At 34.9% G+C, this 21,671-nt stretch overlaps 1 pseudogene; it reads right to left on the reverse strand.

The window, feature by feature from the left end:
* Positions 1-293: 293 nt before the first annotated feature.
* On the reverse strand, positions 294-21,580 carry LOC144316709 (doublecortin domain-containing protein 2C pseudogene; annotated as a pseudogene).
* Positions 21,581-21,671: the final 91 nt, after the last annotated feature.

The raw sequence follows: 21,671 nt of genomic DNA on the forward strand, positions 1-21,671 counted from the left end.
ACTGATCAATGGATAAAGAAGATGTGGTGTTTATACATATACAATGGCATATTACTCAGCCATATAAAAGAATGAAATCTTGCTATTTGCAATGACATTCTTTTAAATGTTTACTAAAAAGAAATACCATCAAGAAAAGGAATTAGAACAGTATGGAATCCGTTCAAAAATTCTCCTTTTTAGCTTTTGAGAAGACAGAGCGTATGGGCTTATTTCAATCCAGATGCGATTTTTCTTGCTGCTAAAATGTCCGTATGTGAGATGGAAGCAGGGTGATTGAAGGAAAACTGATATCAAGTAGATATAAAGGTGATTTGTTTGTTTGTTTGTTTGTTTGTTTGTTTGTTTATTGGTTTCCACTCCCTGGTCATCAGGAAAGGAACCACTTTTTTATTCTTGCTGAGGTTCTTGAGAGATGCTTGTTGCTTTCAAGATCAGGGGGTTATCGTGGAAGTCTTAATCTTCCTTAACTATCTCAGCTGGTGTCTGGTCCATGGGCATCTCCACCTGCACGTCCTTGTCTTCTCTGACTTCTGGCGATCCCTGGGTTTCCATGCTAGGAGTCTGGGCTTCGTACACGTCTCTGTCTGCGCCGTTTGGGATTAGGATTAAAGATTCTACCAGCATTTTATTCTTTCCCTCTTTGGCATAAAACACAGAATCCTGTTCCTTATGGGAAGCGTTGTCGTACTTATGAGGTTCTTTTCCTTGGGAATCCTCTATTTTCTTTCTTCGTGAGCACTTCTCCATGTCTGTATACTTTTGTTGGACCTCACTGGGCACCTTTGAGGATTTCCAGTAAGTGAAATACTTGAAGGTCTCCAGTCCTGCTGCAACATAAAAGTGGTTGTCTTACAGATCCTTGGAGTTATCCAAAAGATGCCCGTTCATGGTAAATACTTTTCGCAGCCTCCTGGAGGGAAGACCTAGAGAGTGTTATGCTAAGTAAAATAGGTCAGTCAGAGAAAGACAAATACCATATGATTTCACTCATATGTGGAATTTAATAAACAGAACAAATGAGCCAAGGGAAGAAAGAGAGAGGCAACCAAGAAACAGACTCTTAACTATAGAGAACAAACTGCTGGTTACCAGAGGGAAAGGGATGGGTAAATGCGTGAATTAGTTAAAGGAGATTAAAGAGAGCTCTTGTGATGAGCATTGGGTATTGTATGGAAGCATTGAATCACTATATTTTACACTTGAAACTAATATTTCACTGTATGTTAACTAACTAGAATTCAAATAAAAACTTAAATATATAAATTCTATAAAAAATGAACAAATGAAAAGAAGACAAATCTTTCCTTATAGTATAAATCTATGTAATGTATGAAGAAAGAATTAAAAATTCACCACTTGGTAAATATCATAGTAATTGACACAGCCTAGAATCATCTATGGTGCTAAAAATACTAGGTGAAATTTTAATGATAATCAGTATATTTTTTAAAAATCTTATAATATCTCTACATACAACAAGTAAACAACAACAAACTTAATTTTAAAAGGAAAAAAAAAAAAAGACTGTTTTAAATGGAAAATCACAGCAGACATGACTCCAGTCAAGTGATCAAGTTAACATCACCAGCTTTGGGATGAAGTCCAAAATAACATTCAATGAAATAAAGCACAGCATGTACTGACTGGGTCTAATCATGAGAAAATATATGACAAATTGAATGTCATTATAAAAAATAACTCTGCAGATACATATGCCCTTGCATTAAGACTATGACAGTCAATGGAAGAATGAGGAACCATTCCAGAGTAAGGAGAAAAAAGAGACATGATAACTACATGCAATTGACTATTCTTGTTTGGATATTTCACAATACATTTTATTGTTAGACAATTGTAAAAAATTTGAATGGGATTTGTGGATTAGATAGTGTTAGTTTACTAGGGCTACCATAACAAAGTAAAACAAACTAGGTGTCATAAACAATAGATGTTTGTTTTCTCATAGTTCTGGAGGCCGAAAGTCTGAGATAAAGGTGTTATCAGGTTGATTTCTTTATAGGCCTCGCTCTTCAGTTTGTAGACAGTTGCCCCCTTGCTGCCTTTTCACATGGTGGTACCACAATGTATATATATCCCTGGTATCTCTTCATGTGTTCAAATTATCTCTTCTTATAGGGCACCAGTCAGATTAGACTGGAATCCATCCTACTGGCCTCATTTTAATCACCTCTTTAAAGGCCCTGTCTCCAAATACAGTCATGTTCTAAAGCATCAAGGTTTGGGACTTCAACATATGAATTTTAAGTGGATAAAATTGAGCCTTTAACAGATGGTGTGAACAAATCAGTGTTAAATTCCTGATTTTGGTGGACCTATTTGGTTGTGTTAAATACTGTTCTTTTCAGGATTTATACACTAAGAAATTTAGAAGGGAGAGGATATCAAATCCTCAACTTACTCTTTGGTTCAGGGCAAAACAAGTTATTTGTGCTATTCTTTCAAAAAGAAAGTAGAACTAATAAGAAAAAGAAGCTTATGAGTGGCATTATGGAAGATGTATCAATGTCATTGTGAGGGAAAGGGATAAGAGCATGGCAATGTTTGCTTTGTGATCATTACATGTTTTTCTAGTTTTAGTTCATGTTGCAAACTACAGGAAAAGTGAATCACTTTCTTGCTCTAACTATGAAAGAAATCTAGGGAGGTAAACAAAATAGAGTCCTAAGGAAAAAAAAAAAGAGAAATAAAGCTCTAGCTCAGTATAGTCAAGAAAGATGAAAGATTTTTGATGCCTCAGGCATAAAACTTTACATCAACTTTTGACATCTTAAGTGGAAAGCTCTGACAAGTAGGAGGAAATGCAATTTGAGTTGGCTGTGAATAAACACGAAGCATTAGAATGAAGAGTAAGTTAAAGCAATTTCTGGAAAAGACAGAAGCTAATCAATATTAATTAATAATTAAAAGCATTTGACAGTATATAAAGAGAAAACACCTGGTTTTCCTTCACACTGATCCTCTCTCCTTTGACTGTTATTATCATATTTAACTGCATTCAACATGTTTAGTTGATTAGTGACCCTGTTTGTGTGAATGACATTTTGGAGAATATAAGACAAATTCTCTCAAATAAAGGACTTAGGATCTTGGGGTGAAGATTTTTAAAAAAAGCTCCAGTTACACTACACTGTAGTGCTGTTACACTACAACACATGAGACCTGTTTTGCAGTTCATTGATTAAGAAAAAACATGGGGGTCAGAGAGTGAGAAAGTATGGAAATTACCCAGTGTGCTATGCTCTCTCTCCTTCAAATCTTTTTATATGCTGCAAATATATAAAAATATATTTTATTTTTCCTCTCCTCTCCTCTCTTGGGCTTCCATTCTTTTGAATAACTCCTACATAGCTATAAGTGCCTAGCAGCATGATCTCTATTATGTAGACAATAAAGAGACTTCAAAAATTTTTGAGAAGGGAATTCACATAATCAGACTTTTAATTTGAGATCCATTCAATATTTCAAAAAAAATGATTCATGATGCTCAGGCACAGTAAATTTTACTTTTTCCAGACATTCTTTCCTGATACCCCAAGAACATGGGTTGAATGCTTCCCTTATGGGTTGTCTAGGATCCCATACTTATAACTACTAAAGGACCACCATCATTGCGATCTGCTTGGATGTCTGGATTTCCTACTAGCCTATATGTCTCATGGGCAAATACTGTTTCACTGACAGATCCTCATCACTTAGCTTGCTTCCTCATACAAAGAAGTTTGCAAAAACTATTTGATGAAAACACAAGTAGGTGAAGAGCTTGTAAACTCAGAGGAATTTTTTCCACTTGGAGAATCACTTACAAGTTAGGTGAAAATTGAACTGGTGTTTTATTTTATTATTTTATTATTTTTATTTTTTAAAGATCTTATTTATTTATTCGTAGAGACACACACAGAGACAGACAGACAGACAGACAGACACAGAGACACAGGCAGAGGGAGAAGCAGACTCCATGCAGGGAGCCTGACGTGGGGGACTCGATTCCTGGTCTCCGGGATCACGCCCTGGGCTGAAGGTGGTGCTAAAGCGCTGAGCCACACGGGCTGCCCTCAACTGGTATTTTAAGTATGGATATGACTTGAAAGGACAAAGAGGGAAAGGGTTCCTAGGCTGAGGTAACAGTATTGTGCAAAGACATCTAGATGCAAGCTGTGTTCTGAGAATGATCCATTTTAACTGGATGGAGAGACTAGTCTAACTGGAATATACACTTTTTTAGGTATTGCATTAGGTATTTTTGGAACAAAAATTGGGGGCTAGGTTGTAAAAGATATTAAGTTTAGAAGTATAAACTATGTCGTAGGTCATGTGAATCCAATAGAATTTTTAAACAGGGAATTAATATTTTCAGAGCTCTGTTTGGGGGTTTATTTATTAATTCATTACCAGTTTTCTTAGTTTCTCCACTAGTCCAGTCACTGTGTCAGATTCTAAGTATAACACAGAAGAATTATCATGGAAGTCACTCTGAAACACATGTGAAGACTAGAAAGACAGCAAAGAAAACAAGCCAGTTGCAATAATATTGAAATAGCCTATTGAAAAGTAATGAGACCTTTCCCAAGAAACTGGCAGTGGAAATCCCTGCAGTTATTTTAATAAGTATAATATAGCTTACCAAAAATTATATGTATATATATATATATATACATATATGTGTATACATAATTACATAAAATTATGTTTACGTATGTAAAATTATATGTAATTATATAAAATCATATATGTAAAATTATGTGTGTATATGTATTTTATATATATATATATATATATATATATATATATATATATATATATATAATGGAAAAGATCTGTTAATTGGGCCAAGGTAATCTTTTTCGGACTGTCTCAGTTTATAATACTGAGTTTCAAATCTTCCTAAGCTATTCATAAAGGTTCAACTAAAGTAAGCACATTTTAACAACATGTATTTATTTATTTATTAAAGATGTATTTATTCATTTCAGAGAGAGAGAGCATGAGCAGGATGGGTTTGGGTGAGGCAAAGAGATAGGGAGGAGCAGACTCCACACTGAGCAAGGAGGGGGACACTGGGCTTGATCCCAGGACCCCAGTAATAAGTTGGAGGCTTATAAATGGATCTTAGTTCCTATTACATGGATGATCTAATTCAAGTAGTCTTGGTCTGTGACCCAGTCATTTCAAAATATTCCCTCAGCTCCAACCAATCAGAATAGGATCAACATTTACTATTTTTTTCTCCAAAGGCTGTGGTAGCAAAGTAGAGCTTAGACTTCATTGGTCTCTCTTGTCTAAAGCCTCTGCCAAAGAAAGTGTGTGGGGTGGGGCAAGGTTAATTAATATTGACTCACTGATTTAACTGTATCTACTTTAACTTACTTAGAGAATCGTACCTAATAGATTAGATTAGGACATTTCTCTGGCCTCTTGGTTTTGCTGACCAGTGTAAAAAAAGCTTTGATTCATAATACATTTGGAGCTAAATATATTCACAGCCTGATCCTAAACTTTACTTAAATTTTCAAGGAGGAAATCTATCAATATTCTGACCATGAAAATGTCCCACTGCTTTGCTTTTTTATCCCAGCTCCTAAGAATGCCTTTTAAAACACAAGACTTTAAGAAATATTGTCCATATCTTTAAACTGACAAAATTGGCTTTGTATTGGCAGCCACTGGGATTATAAGTGTAATGACTAGAAGAAGATAATCAGCTTCTAGGGTGACCACCTTGTCTTTCCTCCCTCATTGAAATGATGATGAATGTCCCAGAGAGTGTCAAAGTTAGTTGTCCCTGTTCTTTTTTTTTTTTTTATTCCATTGTAGGTTTAGGGGTTAGAAATTACCTTAGTGTCATGAAAAATCGGTTTAGTTACCTTGGCATACTTCCATGTAACTGATGCATTCTTAAAGCTCATTTTTCTTAAATACGACAGTTGCAGCTGAATATTATTAATGCCAGTCATTGAAAGGTTTATTTCTAAAATGTGTATAGAAAAATACAATATCATTATATTTTGAGCAGTTTTACAATTTTAAAGGTAATATATTGAGGGTAAGGTTTCAATTGTGTATGTGTTCAGTTGCAACCACAATCCTGCAAAATCATAAGAATCATTGAAAATGTGGAGGCTGCTAGTTAAAAGAACAGTATATTGAATAATTATAAATTATACCATATGTATTTTTTAAATACTGGTCTCATCTTTATTCATAGTATATTGGTGATTTTTAAAAAGGATTTGTTTCTAGAATAAACAAGAAGACTTCAAAAGCAGACTCAGATTTCAATGAAATAGTTTAGCATTAATAAATTAAATGAAGCTTAATAATAAATCACAGTGTGCAATTGTATGACTAAGATACTATTATTATCCTGATTTTACAGATAAGGAAACTTGAGGCACGAAGTATCTTGCCCAAAGTCATACATCTAGTGAGTGTTGAGTAAAGATTTGAATCCTAGCAACCTGGCACTAAAGCCTGTGTTTTTAACTACTGTGCATTTGCTGTGCTATGTGCATTTGCTCCTCTGAGCCTAGAAACAGTGGGGACCATGTTTGCCAGTGTGAGCTGCCAGCAGCCGGTAGCCAAGTGGCAGAGAGAGTATGGGAGCATCAGCTGTTGAGGGGCTCAGAGTACTCAAGCTGCTACTACTTTATAGTGCAAGGGAGTAGAAATGAGAGACAGGAGGCAGATCTAAGAGGCCTCTGCCTCACTAGAGTTATATTACCAGAAAAATAAATCTGCAGAATTTAATGAAGTTCCAAGAGTAAATTCATTTCTACTGAGATCAAAATAGGTTTTCTAATCCTGAGTGATGAAAACAAATCCTTCCACTGAAGTATCTTCAGTTTCCTGTTAGTTATAGTCTCAAGGTATAGTCATCTTTAAAGAAGTTAGATCACCAGCTTGGTGATCAGAGTAGCAGAATATAGGATGGGCTGTGCTATGGTCTGAATAAACAATCATTTGTGTTCCCATAATTCATGTGTTGAAATTATAATGCCCAATGTGATGGTATTAGTAGGTGAGGCCTTTGGGAGGTATTTAAGTCATTACAGTAAACTCATCATGAATAGGACTCGTTTCTTATAAAAGACTCCAGAGAGATTCTTTGCCCCTTCCAACATGTGAGGACACAGTGAGAAATCCTTGACCTGGAGGAAGGCCCTCACTTAACCGTGCTGGCAGCCTGACCTTGGATTTCCAGCAATCAGAAGTGTGAGAAATAAATTTTCATTGTTTCTAAGCTATTTAGTCTGTAGTATTTTGTCATAGCAGCCTGAATAGACTAAGACAGCCTGTGAATCACAAAATATTTTTAAAGGGCTAATAAGCCAGAGAATTTGGTATTTCTCCCTTCCAGATCTTATTGGTTTTAAACTTCTAGTTATTCTTAAAATGACTTGATATTAATTTCTCATTTCTTCTTTCATCTTTCTCTCTGAAGCTCTTGATCTTTCTTGATTCTCTAAAAATGTCCTACACTCAGGGATAGTATTCAATAGGAATGCACCTGCATACCTGACAAGATATTCTCATGATCAGCCCCTATGCTATTTGTATTGTTAATTATATCGATTATCATCCCTGCTTATGCCACTATGTCCATGTCTTAGTCCATGTCTTAGTCAATGATTGTTCTCTTCTTTTCAAGAATTCTCACCATCCAGGCGTGCCTGGGTGCCTCAGTCAAAGGTCTGCTCAGCTCAGGTCATGATCTGAGGATCCTGGATGGATCCCCATTTTGTGCTCTCTGCTCAGCAGGGAGTATGCTTCTCCCTCTCTCTCTGTCCCTCCCCTCACTCATGCACTCTCTTAAATAAATGAATAAAAATTTATTTAAAAAAACAGAGGCATGGTCAACATAATTTATTCAGCAAATATTTACTAAGCAGCCAGTCTACCATGATCAGTTAGAGATACTAGTCTACTGTCAAGAATAGAATGAGGGGTGTCCGGGTGGCTCAGTAGTTTAGCACTGCCTTAAGCCCAGGGTGTGATCCTGGAGACCTGGGATCGAGTCCCACATCGGGCTCTCTGCGTGGAGCCTGCTTCTCCCTCTGCCTGTGTCTCTGCCAATCTATCTCTCTATGTGTCTCTCATGAATAACTGAATAAACATCTTTATTAAAAAAAAGAATAGAATTACAAAGATTCTTCCTACTGATGGATTTTGCAGGCCAGTGGGAGAAGATACTCAAAGAGAAACAACAAAAAAGATAATACATAGTTAATTTTATATTTTCATAGAAAGTGATAAGTGCTTTGTTGAAAAAAAGGGAGTATTGAGAATTGAGAGCATTGAGGAGTTGGTCATTGCAATTTACATAGAGTAGTGAAATTAGATTTGCTTTAAAAGCTGACATTTGAGTAAATACTTGAAGACAGAGATGCAGATATTTGGGATAAAAAAGGGTAAGTAAGATTTAGCCCTGAGCACACCAATGAGAAGGACCTAAGAAGGAACAACCAGTGACTTATAAGTGACATCCGAAGTTTGAGTTCTGGAAAATGAGAGACTAATGAGTACTGATGAAGAGGGAGAAATCAATGTGTGGAATTCTGCTGATAGATCAAGGAAAATGAAGACAGAGCATTGACTTTTGGATTTAGCAAGATGAGGGGCATTGGTGACATTTACTCAGCAGTTTCATGGAGCTATCAGTGCAAAAGTTGGATTGGAGTAGATTAAACAGAAAATGAGAGAAGGACTGAAGAAAACAAGTGCAGCAACTCTGGAGGAATTTTACTGCAAAGGGGAGTAGTGAAATGAAGCTGTGGCTCTTAGGGGATATTATGTGTATATACATATATATGTATGTATGTGTACATGTATGTGTATATGGAAGATGTTTGTATGCTGAAAGACATTATCCACTTGAGTAAAAATTGAAGCATGAGAAGAAAGATTGAAACTTAGGGAAATGGGAAATGGTTGCATTTTATAAGAGATAGAGAAAATGCAACCAGATAAAAGAAAAAGTGCTATCAGAGCAGAGATTTTATAGAAATAAAAATAAGAACACCCAAACATTCCTCTTCTTTCTATATATGGTATTCCTCACAGGGGTTTTGGAATAACTAGGTTATAGTCTGAATAAAACTGTTTAATGGAGGGTATTGGACAAAGCCACACTCCTTAGGGGTGTTGTGTTTGAGGACACTGCATGCTCGTGACTGGGAGAGAAATCACTTGAAGAATAGCAGCTGGCCAATCAAACACATCCCAACAGGGTGGCGCTATTTTGGTGAATTCATTACAGCTTAACTGTCAGAATTGGATTCATGCTAATGAAGCTCACAGAGAATACAAATTTATTTATTTAAATAAGGCACATTCTCTTCTGACTAATGCAAGAGACATTACCACATTTTGTCTTTTAGTCCTTTACTTTTTTAAGTCTATCTCCCTTCTCTTCATATTTTTTTCAGGCTCTTTCAACACAGCTAAATATAATTATTTCAATATGTGTTACCTTAGTTACAGTCAAATGCAGTCAAGCTTCCCTAAGAGCATTCTTAGGTCACTTTGATCAGATTACAGGTGCATAAAGAATGTCTCAAATCAAATGATTTAGACAAATGTGGTGACGATAATGCTTATTCTACATTTTGAAGCTCCCTAATTAATGTATCACAGGGTAACATTTACTACAGTGGAAGGGAACTTTATGTATATATCATATGCTACTCATGGGTAGTGGTTGAGTTCTTTAAAAGTATGGCTATCCGTACTCATCCAGGAGACCAGACAGGACCTTCAGAAAAGCCAGATACTGATTATTTCCATCCCTTTGGGCTCCCCTTTCGCATATCTACAGCAGATATTTAGCCATATGCCGCTAGGGTAAGCACTAAATAACACTTGTTAAATGGAGTTGTTCAAGATATAGCATGGTCTACCAATTTGGTATTGTATATGGTTACCAGCAACAGACATAAGAAAAACGAGCTTAGTAATATCAAGTACAAAGGCCCGAAAGTTCATATTCTGGGGTAGACGTGGTGACTTCATGATGCCATAACACCACAGGCTATCATTGGCACCATTCGTTCTTTGTGACTTTCATCCTTGAGGATCTCATTGTCATTGGTAGTCACTATAGCTCTAGCCTCCATGTCTCCATAAAAGGCAAAAGGGCTTTAGAATCCTGCCCATTGAATTCAGCTTCCCAAAAGCCTCACGCAAAACTTCTACTCATATCTCACTGGCCACAAATTGATCTTTCTAAAAAAAAAAAAAACTGGAAACATAACGTTCTATAGCTGGACTCAATGCCGCCCCAGTAAAACCATGATTTTGTTACCAAGGAAGAAGAAAATGATGTGTTTTAAATAGGCAACAAACTTTTTTCACAGTTGGACTGGGTTATAAACCCTCTAGGAAGATTTTTTATTTGTTTATTTATTTTTCTTTCAGAGACAGAGAGGGGCGGAGGGAGAGGAAGAGAGGGAATTTTAAGCAGACTCTATGCCCAGCACGTGTGTTGGATGTGGGGCTTGATCTTAGAGCCCTGAGATCATGACCTGAGCCAAAATCAAGAGTCAGATACTTAGCTGACTAAGCCACCCAGACATTCCATCTAAAAGGCTGTTTTTAAAAAAAATCTGATGATCTATGTATTAATGCCTTAATTTTATTTTGAATTGTTATGCTTGAGATTTTATTTTTACTTGAATGTTCTTGATTGGTTTCTGCTATTGCTATGTTTAACTAGATTTTTAAGAGTGCTGCTCCAAATATTGATGGGTGATCTTCATGCACATTTTTTACATATAGAGTCAGTTTTCTTCTTTATTGCAATGACTATTATTTTTCCAGGCCAATTATGTTAATAGCTTTCCCCTTAAACTTATACTTTACTCTGCAAAACAAATATTTTATTTCACATGTACTCTTCCATATAATAGTTTTCATCTCATTATGCTAAAGATGAATACCACTATAAGCTTGTTGAGTTTCTGTATAATCCATCTTTCCAAAGCTCTAATGATTTATAATATTTCAATAATTATAATTATTAATTTAGACCTCTCAGGTTTTTTTCTTTACAGTCTATTCCTCAACCATAAGAAGATAACATTTCTACTTAAATGATTCCCCAAATGATGTTTTCTTTTTAATTTTCCTGTGTTAGATAATCTTATGTTCATAATGATAACAATTCTATGAAGATGTGGGTTTTTTTCACCTTTCTTAATGTTAAGGCTAAATAATAAACATTTATAAAAATGCCCATATCTACAGGATCTTAAAATCCAATTTTATTTATTTATTTATTTAGTTTTTAAAAAAGATTTTATTTATTTATTCACGAGAGACACAGAGAGAGAGGCAGAAACATAGGCAGAGGGAGAAGCAGACTCCCTGTGGGGAGCGCTGTGCAAGACTTGATCTCAGGACCCCAGGATGATGCCCTGAGCAAAAGGCAGACACTCAACCACTGAGCCACCCAGGCACCCCTTAAAACCCAATTTTAAACCAACTTTACAAAAGATTTTTTAGAATTTATTTATTTTAGAGAGAGAGAGAGAGAGAGAGAGTTCAGAGGGAGGGGCAGAGGGAGAGAGAGAGAATCTCAAGCTGACTCTGTGTTGTGTGCAGAGCCTGAGGGGGGACTTGAACCCATGATTTGGAGATCATGACCTGAGCTGAAACCTAGTGTCAGACAGATGCTCAACTAACTGAGCTACCCAGTTGCCTCTAGACCAATTAAAAAAAAAAAAAAGTTAGTAGTACATACTTCCTGAATACTTATCCTGTATCAGAGTAGTAATCATATGCAGACATACAAACATCAATATTACTAGACCTGATTTATTTATTTATTTAACCTGATTTAATGACAAAACATGTAAGTAAATGAACATCCTAGAGAATCAGAGACTTCTCAGATGATTCTAAAGAAAAGATAGTTGGGGGAAAATATTGAATTAAAGAAAAAGATTCTTGAGGATATTTTTGAGAATGGGGCAAGTATATTCCTAAAAGAGAGCTTATTAGGCAAACATACTAGTGGGTCTGACCACCAGTGGAGGTGTGACAGGAATCACAAGCAAAAGCAGAGTTGATATGAGCAGGTATCAGAAGCAGGCAAGATTAAAAGCACTCTAATATTGCCACACACAAGTCTGAAATTATTCTATAAACCAGCATTTATCAAATTGTCTTCATAAACATTCATGCTCTTTCCTTCTCTAGGCCTCAGAACTGATGAATAAATAGATTCAGGAAATACTGAATACTATTCTATATTCTTATATTTTAAAAATGTCTATAACATCAAAATACTCTGAGAAGCCTATAATAATAAAAACAGTTGCAATCACAATTTCCTAAGCTTATTTGTCCAAATAACTTTTGTTTTTATACCCCAGCCCTATTTTGGATTTCAATTCATATTCATGGAACACAATATGAAAGACAATGTTATGGACTTCATAGAAAGCTTTAAATATGGAATCATATCAATGTACTTTTCATGTTTCAAAATTTCATTTTAGTAGTTATATTAAATTGGGAACTTGGAGTGACCAAAGGCCAGAAACCAGTTATCGGGCTATTTCTCCAGTCCAAAAAGGAGATCATGAGTTCTAAGCAAATTGATGTTAGCGGAGCAAAAGAAAAAATAATGGATTTGAGATATATTTTAAAGTTAGAATGAGAAAATTTATGGGTAATATAATAGAAAAGAATTATTCTTATATAGGTAATAAAGCCCAGATTACTGCAAAAGAGAATAGGGGATATTATATGGGAGTGCTTACCTATCCAAATGAGATCATCAAAGCCTTGTGAAAGATGCTTGATTTTGAAATGGAGAAAGACAAATGCCTATTAAGTTTTCAAAGTCTCTTGACATGAAATAGTGATAATATAAAGCAAATATTTTAGCTTGAAATAAAATTATTTCCCTCATAAGAACATTTGATCGTAATATAATTTGGTATTAAAAGTTCAATTTTTGACATAAATGTGTTTTATAAATGTCTTGAGAACATATGTATTTTGTCAGTGGGGTAGCACACCAGGATGAGATTGAGAAAATCATGTAAACTGTCAGCCTGAACAAGGAAGATGTGGCAGAAATGTGATCCGAGAAATAATGTGCTGGCAATGCACTGGGAACTAGAAGATGATAGCGCAGTGTATTTCTGCAACATGTGTAACAGAGAGTGAAGAAACAAGTCTTTATTGGTTCTTTCTATTTTTAACTTTCATGGATGTTAGCAGTATTTGAAGGACAAAGAATTTAGAAACCTAAAATTGTGTTCTTGGTCATTCTCTTATTTATTTATTTACTTTTCTTAACATCAAATTCTCTCAATTTGGATGTTATTACCCAAAGGTTTTCATCAATCTTGACAATAATTTGATGTTTCTACAATACTAAAGAGCTGAGAATTTGGGGCATTAGTGATTATCATAATAAACATAATGTTTCATAACTTTTATTAGGATTAGAATAAGGTAAAACTAACCATTTAGATGAGGTGAGTATGCCTTTGAGGTATCTTTATTTGAGCTCTTTTATGTTTATCACAATACAGACTGCAAGAGTATACATCACAGTTGAAATAATGTAAGAAAAGTAAACCAAGACTTCCAATATCTCCAAATTCTAGAAGAATATCGTAAATCTTAGATGAAAGTGAAATTTAGATTAATATCTATCCTAGATAATTTAAGTGTAAAATACCCAACTTTAATTGAATATAAAAAATTAAGCACTCAAACATGATGCTATGAACATATTGAATAAGAATGAATGTTCTAATATGAATATATTTGGCTATCTAATGAATATATGGCAATGTGTAGCAATGTGTGTGAAATCTTGAGTATTCTATCCCAAACTCTTTCTTGTGTTTCTGTTGATCATAAGGAGAAACAGACAGTTCTCTAAAGAAGTATAGGCCCATCTGCTTCTCATTTTGACTCTCTTTATGCTTGAAAGTTTTAAACTAATTTTCAGACCATTTGTAAAGCTGATCTAAAAGAACTTTAATCTTTAAATTTGGCACTGAAGAAGGAAGTCAAAATCCTGATTTCAATTCATTTATTTTTGCTAAAATACTTGATATTACATCGTCAGTTTGCTTCTATTCCAACTGAAGTTAATATTGACCTTAGAGATTTTCGCTATTTATAAATATATCAGAAAATAGCAGATAATTTCAGACTTTATATATTGTGAGTTCAAAAAACTACTAAGTACATCTACCCTCAGAGATTCCTTAGTAATAGCATGAACCTCGTTTTTTTCTCTAAATGAATATTACTATCATTTATAAATAGATTTCATGTATCCCCAATTATAAAGTCAAATATATATATATGTATATATATATATCTCAGTTTTCCCTTACCAACTTATTATCCAAGAATAAAAGCAGTATTTACTGACAAAAATGGATTAATTTACCTTATGCTGAGAAATTAGACTGTCAAAATCAAAATTGCTATTATTAATTTAATAATAATGCTTAAGAACTTTAGTTAAATATGGTCAAATGGACAGTTATAATTGACATTAATGAAATACAAATAGCATTTGATTCTTTCCATGCATTCTTCCTGTTTGCTTCCCAGTTTATAAAATTTAAGTGTATTATTTTCACTTCAAGTTGGGGAAAATCTGTAGGAGAGATTTTGGAAAACTATAAATTTATGATATTTTAATCATTCTATGCTTAGTTCAACAAAAGAATAGCAGAAAATGAAATAACCAGTAGAACATCTTCTTATCCATTAACTGAATTTAGAGTCAGTTGAATTACAGGTAAAAACTTTCCATAGTTTATAGCATCAAGAACTGGGAAGACTGCAGCATGTTTCAAGGCAAGCACTTTTAAGGACTGGTCACTATCATGTATAGTTCTTAGAAAAGTTTTATGCCTTGGGGTGCCTGAATGGCTCAGTCAGTTAAGCTTCTGACTCTTGATTTCTGCTTGGGTCATGATCTCAGGGTCAAGGGATTGAGCACCACATTGGCTCTACACTCAGCATGGAGGCTGCTTCATATTTCTCTCCCTCTCCCTCTGCCCCTTCCCCTTGCTCATACTCTCTCTCTCAAATAAAGAAATAAATCTTAAAAACAAAAAAATATTTTTATGCCCAGCTCCATGACTTGCTTCATACTTCTACTAGGGAATGGGATGAGAAACATGCAGTAAACAAGATGCTTGTGAGTGGGTTGTGAAGAGGATAGAAGTTTGAATTTAGTGGAATTGTATAAAAGTGGAGGAGCTAAAGCCTGAGCCATACTTACATTATTCCTGCAGGTTTTCCAAAAATGTGGAGAGGATTTGCATTCTAAAATCACTCAGAGTTTCTCTGTGTCTCTAACATTGTATGAAGATGATGTGTTTTTCAGTCATTAAACATCTTAATATAGCTAGATAGTAACTGTATTTCCAGAAATACTGGAAGGGAAAAAATGTATTGGTGGGAACATTTAAATAAAATCAGTCAATAATAAATGATTGTGTGGATTATAGTGCTACAGAATGTGCTGATATAGCCCCGGATAAGTTTTCTAAGTGTGCCTGTCACTGTTGTCTATGTTTGGTCTTATGATGGATAAAGCAACTGGAAGTCTCAATTAAGTTGGGTCTGTTTTATTTATATTCACTAGTACAAGGCAATTAGACCACTGGTAAGTATTTCTCATAGTATTTCATCTTTTATAGAATATTTATAGATCTGAAATTATCTGATTCATATCTTATTCTACTGCATTCTAAAATTGTGGGAATTTGGCCAGAATGGGCTGAATATTCCCTACCTACTACGCAGCCAAAAAAAAAAAAAAAAAAAAAGATTGTCCTCCAGACAAACTGTCATGCTTGAACTTACTGAAGGGTCAAGATAGAAGTGCTACTAGGAGTTACATAAGATCTGGGCATAGTCCCCATGTCCCAGCTGCCTATCAATTTCTCATAGAGCCCCAGGCCAGATACAATCTATATGTGCTTGAGAAAACATTAGTGAATTCCATAGGTCTTTGTGGTCTGGAGATTTTTAAACTAATGGCACTACATGTAACACAACAGAATAGTGGCATTCCACACAGATGTCTACATTCCAATAGAAGGAATTTGGTATTATATTAGTTACAAGGCAAAATGGGAATCAGGTTGCAGTTAAAAATTAAAGTTGCTAGCAATTTTACCTTAACATAGGGAAGTTATCCTGGATTTATTTGGGTGAAACTAATATTATCACCTGTATATTTAAAAGTAGAAAGGAGAACTAGAAGAGAGAACCAGAGAGATAGTAGCATGGGAACAACTTGGCCTGATGTTACTGCTTTTGAAGATAAAAAAAAAACGGTGTCCCAAGCCAGCTTAAGAAAATGGTGGCCTTTTGAAGCCAGAAAAGACAAGGAAACTGTTTCTACTCAGAGGTTATGGAAAAGATAGCCATACTAACACTTTATTTTAGCCTGATGAGACCTATGTTAGAATTCTGACCTTCAGGGATGCCTGTGTGGCTCAGTGGTTGAGCGTCTGCCTTTGGCGCAGGCGTGATCCCATGGTCCCAGGGTCCTGCTTCTTCTCTGCCTATGTCTCTGCCTCTGTATGTATTTCTCATGGATAAATAAAATAAAGCAAAATTAAATTAAATAATTAAATTTAATTTAAAAAAGAATTCTGACCTTCAGAACTATAGAATCATAAATTTGTGTTAAGCCACAAAGTAACTGTTTAGTATAAGAATAATGTAAAACTGTATATATTTTAATTCCTGAAACTGAGGTGTTGTAATATTTAAAAATGTGGAAGTGGCTTTTTAATTAGGCAATAGGAAAAGGCTAGGAAAACTTGGGGGAGCATGATAGAAAATGCCCTGATTTCTTGGAACAGATTGTTAGTAAAAATGTGGATGTTAATAACTCTGTTAGGGAAAACAGAAGGAAGTGAATAGTATGGTAGAGAAAGCATTTATAACCTTAGAGAATCTCTAAATTGTCATTAATAGACTGATAGTAAATAATATTATAGGTGTTACTGGCAAAGTCTCTAAAGGAAATGGGAACATGTTATTGGAACCTGGAAAAAATGAGATCTGCATTCTATAGTGGCAGAACCTTAGCATATTTGGTCCTGCTACTAGGTAGATTGTAGAATTTGTCAATGATGGAATTGAACATTAACTGAGAAATTTCCAAGTGTTGAAATGGCCTCTTAGTTTCTTTTTGGTGCTTAGAGTAAAATGCAAGATAGGACATAAATTGAGGGAAGAAATATTAAACAAAAAAGAAACTTACTGATTGCTTTGGGGAAATCTCAGCATTCAGATTGCAAAAGATGCTGAAATTAAGAGATTCACTATTGGAAATGTAGACTCTAGAAAAAAGTCAAGGGTGTGGCTGGGCAACCTTTAGCTAATACCTCAAAAAAGAGCAAAAGTTTAGAATGTTACTTTCACACAAAAGACTGAAAACTTCAAGCGTGTGTCTCAGATCCTTTCAGCCACACCAGGAAAACCCAAAAATAGAGATGAGCTTATCTATGAAAGATCTGTGGAGGAGCCTCTTGTCTAATGGAGTGAATACCATGACATACACAGTTCTATGAAGGGTCACTGTCAATCAGCAAGCACAGCATAGACTTGGTATCCCCATCCTTCTCAGCAAGCACAGTGATACAGAGAATCATGCTGGAACACTCCTAAGCCATAGAGCTCATTTTGAGGTTATCACTCACTCACTAATGATCTGCCTCTGATCCTTGTTTGGTCTTTAGAGCTTCATATTTGAGAAATGAGTTATAATACATAAAGAGCAATCTTATGTTTGTTTTATTAAAATATTGTAGAGATCGATATGACAGTAGCAAGCAACATTGTGCTGGAAAATAAAGCTCCTTATCATATATTCTAAGAGCAGGATAACTATCCTTTCTACGTATGTATCATCCCTCTGAAGTTCTGGTACGGGATGGTTTTCATGTGTGGTAACAAACGATGACTTACTTGGCGATGAAATCTTTGTCCAATTTCTGCTGTTTTATATTTTATCAATGAAAGAATGATGGGATTTTACATTTTGTAAGAATTAAGACCCCATATCTCTTCCCTCCCCCCCCTTTTTAAAGATTTTATGTATTTATTCATGAGAGACATAGGGAGAGAGAGAGAAAAGCAGAGACATAGGCAGAGGGAGAAGCAGGCTACATGCAGGAAGCCCAATGCAGGACTCGATCCCAGAACTCGATTCCAGGACTCTGGAATCCTGCCCTGAGCCAAAGGCAGAAGCCCAACTGCTGAGCCACCCAGCTGTCCCTCTTTGTTTGTTTCTTAAAGAGATACTTAACTGTAGAGAATAAACTGATAGTTGCCAGAGGGGAGGTGTGTGGGGGGATGGATGAAATAGGGATTAAAGAGTATACTTGTTGTGGTGAGCACCAGGAGTTGTATGGAAGTATGAATTATAGTGTATACCTGAAACTAATATTACACTGTATGTTAACTAACTGGGATTTAAAAAAAATAACAAAACTGTATCATCCTAAAAAAAAACAAGATAAAGAAAAAAGAATTAAACATGTCATCTGAAGGTTTTATGAAACTAAATATATTCACAACACAATCTTATATTTATGATTTTGAATTCACACTTCTGAATATAAGATCTAGTCCTCACATCGAGTCTTTCTACTCATGAACACTGAAAGCATATACTGTATTATAAATTACTTTTTAGCACACACTTGTCCCAGTAGCATTGCTTATGGTTTCCCTAGTGTTATGCCAATATAATTTGACCTGGTGGTAGATAGAGAAGTAGCTACATAGTAGTTAAAAATAATAATCTAATATGGCTAAGATGATAGAACCACATGATATTTTGAGTGTAAGTAGTAGTTCCTAAAGATCAAGAAATGTTTTTTATTTATACACAAGAATTGAAGTTTTCTTGAATTTTAATTTTCAATAAATTATTGTTTCACTATGAATAATTCAAAGAATCTCAGTATCTCATTGCAACAACAGATTATTGTTGCTATATCGAAGTACCTTTTTTGAAATATATTTTTAACTTTCCCTGATATTTGGGCTCCCATAAGGCTACATTCCTATTGTGAATTTTATAAAGGATAAACGAGGTTGTAAATGCTCATTATATGATTTTTTTCTTGGTATATTATCATCAAATATACAAAGCTTAGAGGCTAATTTATATATTATCAATTTATGAGAGCTAGCATCTTCTATTTGATGCTTCTAGCATGTGTTCTAATTCTCTCTGAATTGAAAATACAGCTCTCTTTCCCTTGGTTGTGAAAGGTTGCTGCTAGAAAAGGATGTTTTAGAAAAAAAAAAAAAAAGATCATGTCTCTGGTTTTCACAGAGATGAAATGATGTGGCTGTTTTATGGAGGAGGCAGTATGGATGCACTAGACTCTTCGAGAACATGAAAAGCCCTGCTGGGCAATCATTCTCTACATCTGGAGATGACAGAAACTATTTCTTCTGGTCCTATATAGTACCTTCTGGTACATATACACACAGATGGAATGGAGATCCTGTCACATTTAAACAACACCTCTCTCCCTGCACTCCAATCTCTTTGATACACATTTATTTTCTTGAGTTTATTCTTAAGCCCTCGTGGGCTTGGAAACATCAACTAGGATTGAATTTCTTCAAGTCTAGGAGACAAAAATAAAGACAAAGCAAATTATATTCCCTTGTACCTACCCCTTAATTTACTGATGCCTCGTACGTTAGTTTTTAACCTTTAGAATGAGACTGCAGCTAGGAGTGTACAAAACCATTGTAAACATTGGAATATTAGCTAGTTCTTGGCTCCTTTTTATACTGAAAATTATGAGAAATTTATTTTATAATGACAAAGGTTGGAATTAAAATGCCCCATGTTATTTCACAAGTGATGAGATATAGCACAATTATTATAATGTAATAAAGAATATTATATTAAAATACATCTTTTAAATGGCAACCCTCAGTTCTGTAAGGCAACCTGTATTTCTAGAAACAGGGGAATGTTGGAAGATAGTCTCAAAATAGAGGAAGAGTGTTATCACATTATAACTTTCTTTGAAAGGAGAGTGGAGTATGGAATGTGAATCAATATATTTAGTTTAAAGCATTTAATTTTTTAAAGATTTACTTATTTATTTTAGAGAGAGAGAATGAGCATAGCAGGGAGGGCCTGGGCATGGGGAGGGAAAGAGTCTCTTTTGCAAACTCTGTGCAGAGCACATAGAGCACGACCAACACTAGGCTCCATCTCGTAACCCTAGATCATGACCTGAGCCAAAACCAAAAGTCAGAAGCTTAACCAACTTTGCCACTGAGGCACCCCAAAAAGACTTAATTTAAGAATTTCATTAATTTTCTATTTTCATAAAAATAACACCTGAATATCACAGTAGTGAAACACTACTATGTTAATTGTCATGACAATCAAACAGAATAGTTACTGTTATTTTCTTTTTTACAGTTTAGGAAACCAAGATTCAGAGAGGCTAAATGCCACAAAATCTCATGCCTTGAATATATTGAATTCCACAGACTACCAGCTGCTTCCACTGTGATGAAGAACATTACATATAATGTAAGGAAAGGAAAACCAAAATGCCAGATACCTCATGATATTAGTAATAATTAATATCTTTAGACTTCTCTCAGGTAAAACATGCACCTTTTATTTTTAGGAATAATTTATTTTTCCTTTCTTAAATTTAAATTCAATTAGCCAACATATAGCACATCATTAGTTGCAGATGTAGTTTTCTATAAATCATCAGTTGCATATAACACCCAGTGCTTATCCCATCATATAACTTAAAATATGCACTTTTAAAGGCTTCAAATTCTGACTAGTGAAATTGCCTCTTCGAAAATCTTACTAAATTACTGTACTGCTTATCTTACTCCAATTCCATGACAATTCTACCCACCCAAGTGTCTACATAGATACATATACACATGTATTGGGTGATTTGCCCCAACTCTGAAAATGTATATGAATTTGACAATTTTTTAACAAAACTTGTATTTTAGTGATTCTGAATTTTAACCAATTTTAATTTTAATAATTGTCATTGCAAGCTATATATGGCTTTATGTGATAAACGTCAAACTTCAAAGCACTTTACCAAAATCCATTTATTTCTACAATAATCTTATACTGAAATAAAACATTCTTATTTACAGAGAAAAAAAGTCCAGCAAAAGAACAACCATTTGTGCTTTAGTTTAAATTATTTGATTGATACATGGAATAGTCCCGGGAGACCCTGTGGCCTGCAATGTCCTCCATTCTATATTTTCTATATTCTGAGCTCTAAATTATTTATCCTGTATTTCTAGCATGGCATTTTCAGGTATGTTTTGAGTTCAGACTATGATGGGCTAATAAATAGCTTTCTGCTGTGTAGCCACATCATGGAGACATGTCATGTACTATGGGACATCTTCATACACGAAGGCACTATAAATGGTACCTAACACATACTTCTGTTTTAGTTGTGGATTCTCGATTACCAGGGGCCAAGGCCTGCATGAGCATTAGATTCTCTGTAACACCCATGGAGCCGACCTGATCACTTATCTGTAATTAAGTTTCTGAAAGCCTTGAGCGACTGCAAGCAAAGCAAAGCAAATGTATATTGAGGCATTGC

The sequence above is a fragment of the Canis aureus genome, chromosome 7 (assembly GCF_053574225.1).
Source record: "Canis aureus isolate CA01 chromosome 7, VMU_Caureus_v.1.0, whole genome shotgun sequence".
Taxonomy (NCBI): domain Eukaryota; kingdom Metazoa; phylum Chordata; class Mammalia; order Carnivora; family Canidae; genus Canis; species Canis aureus.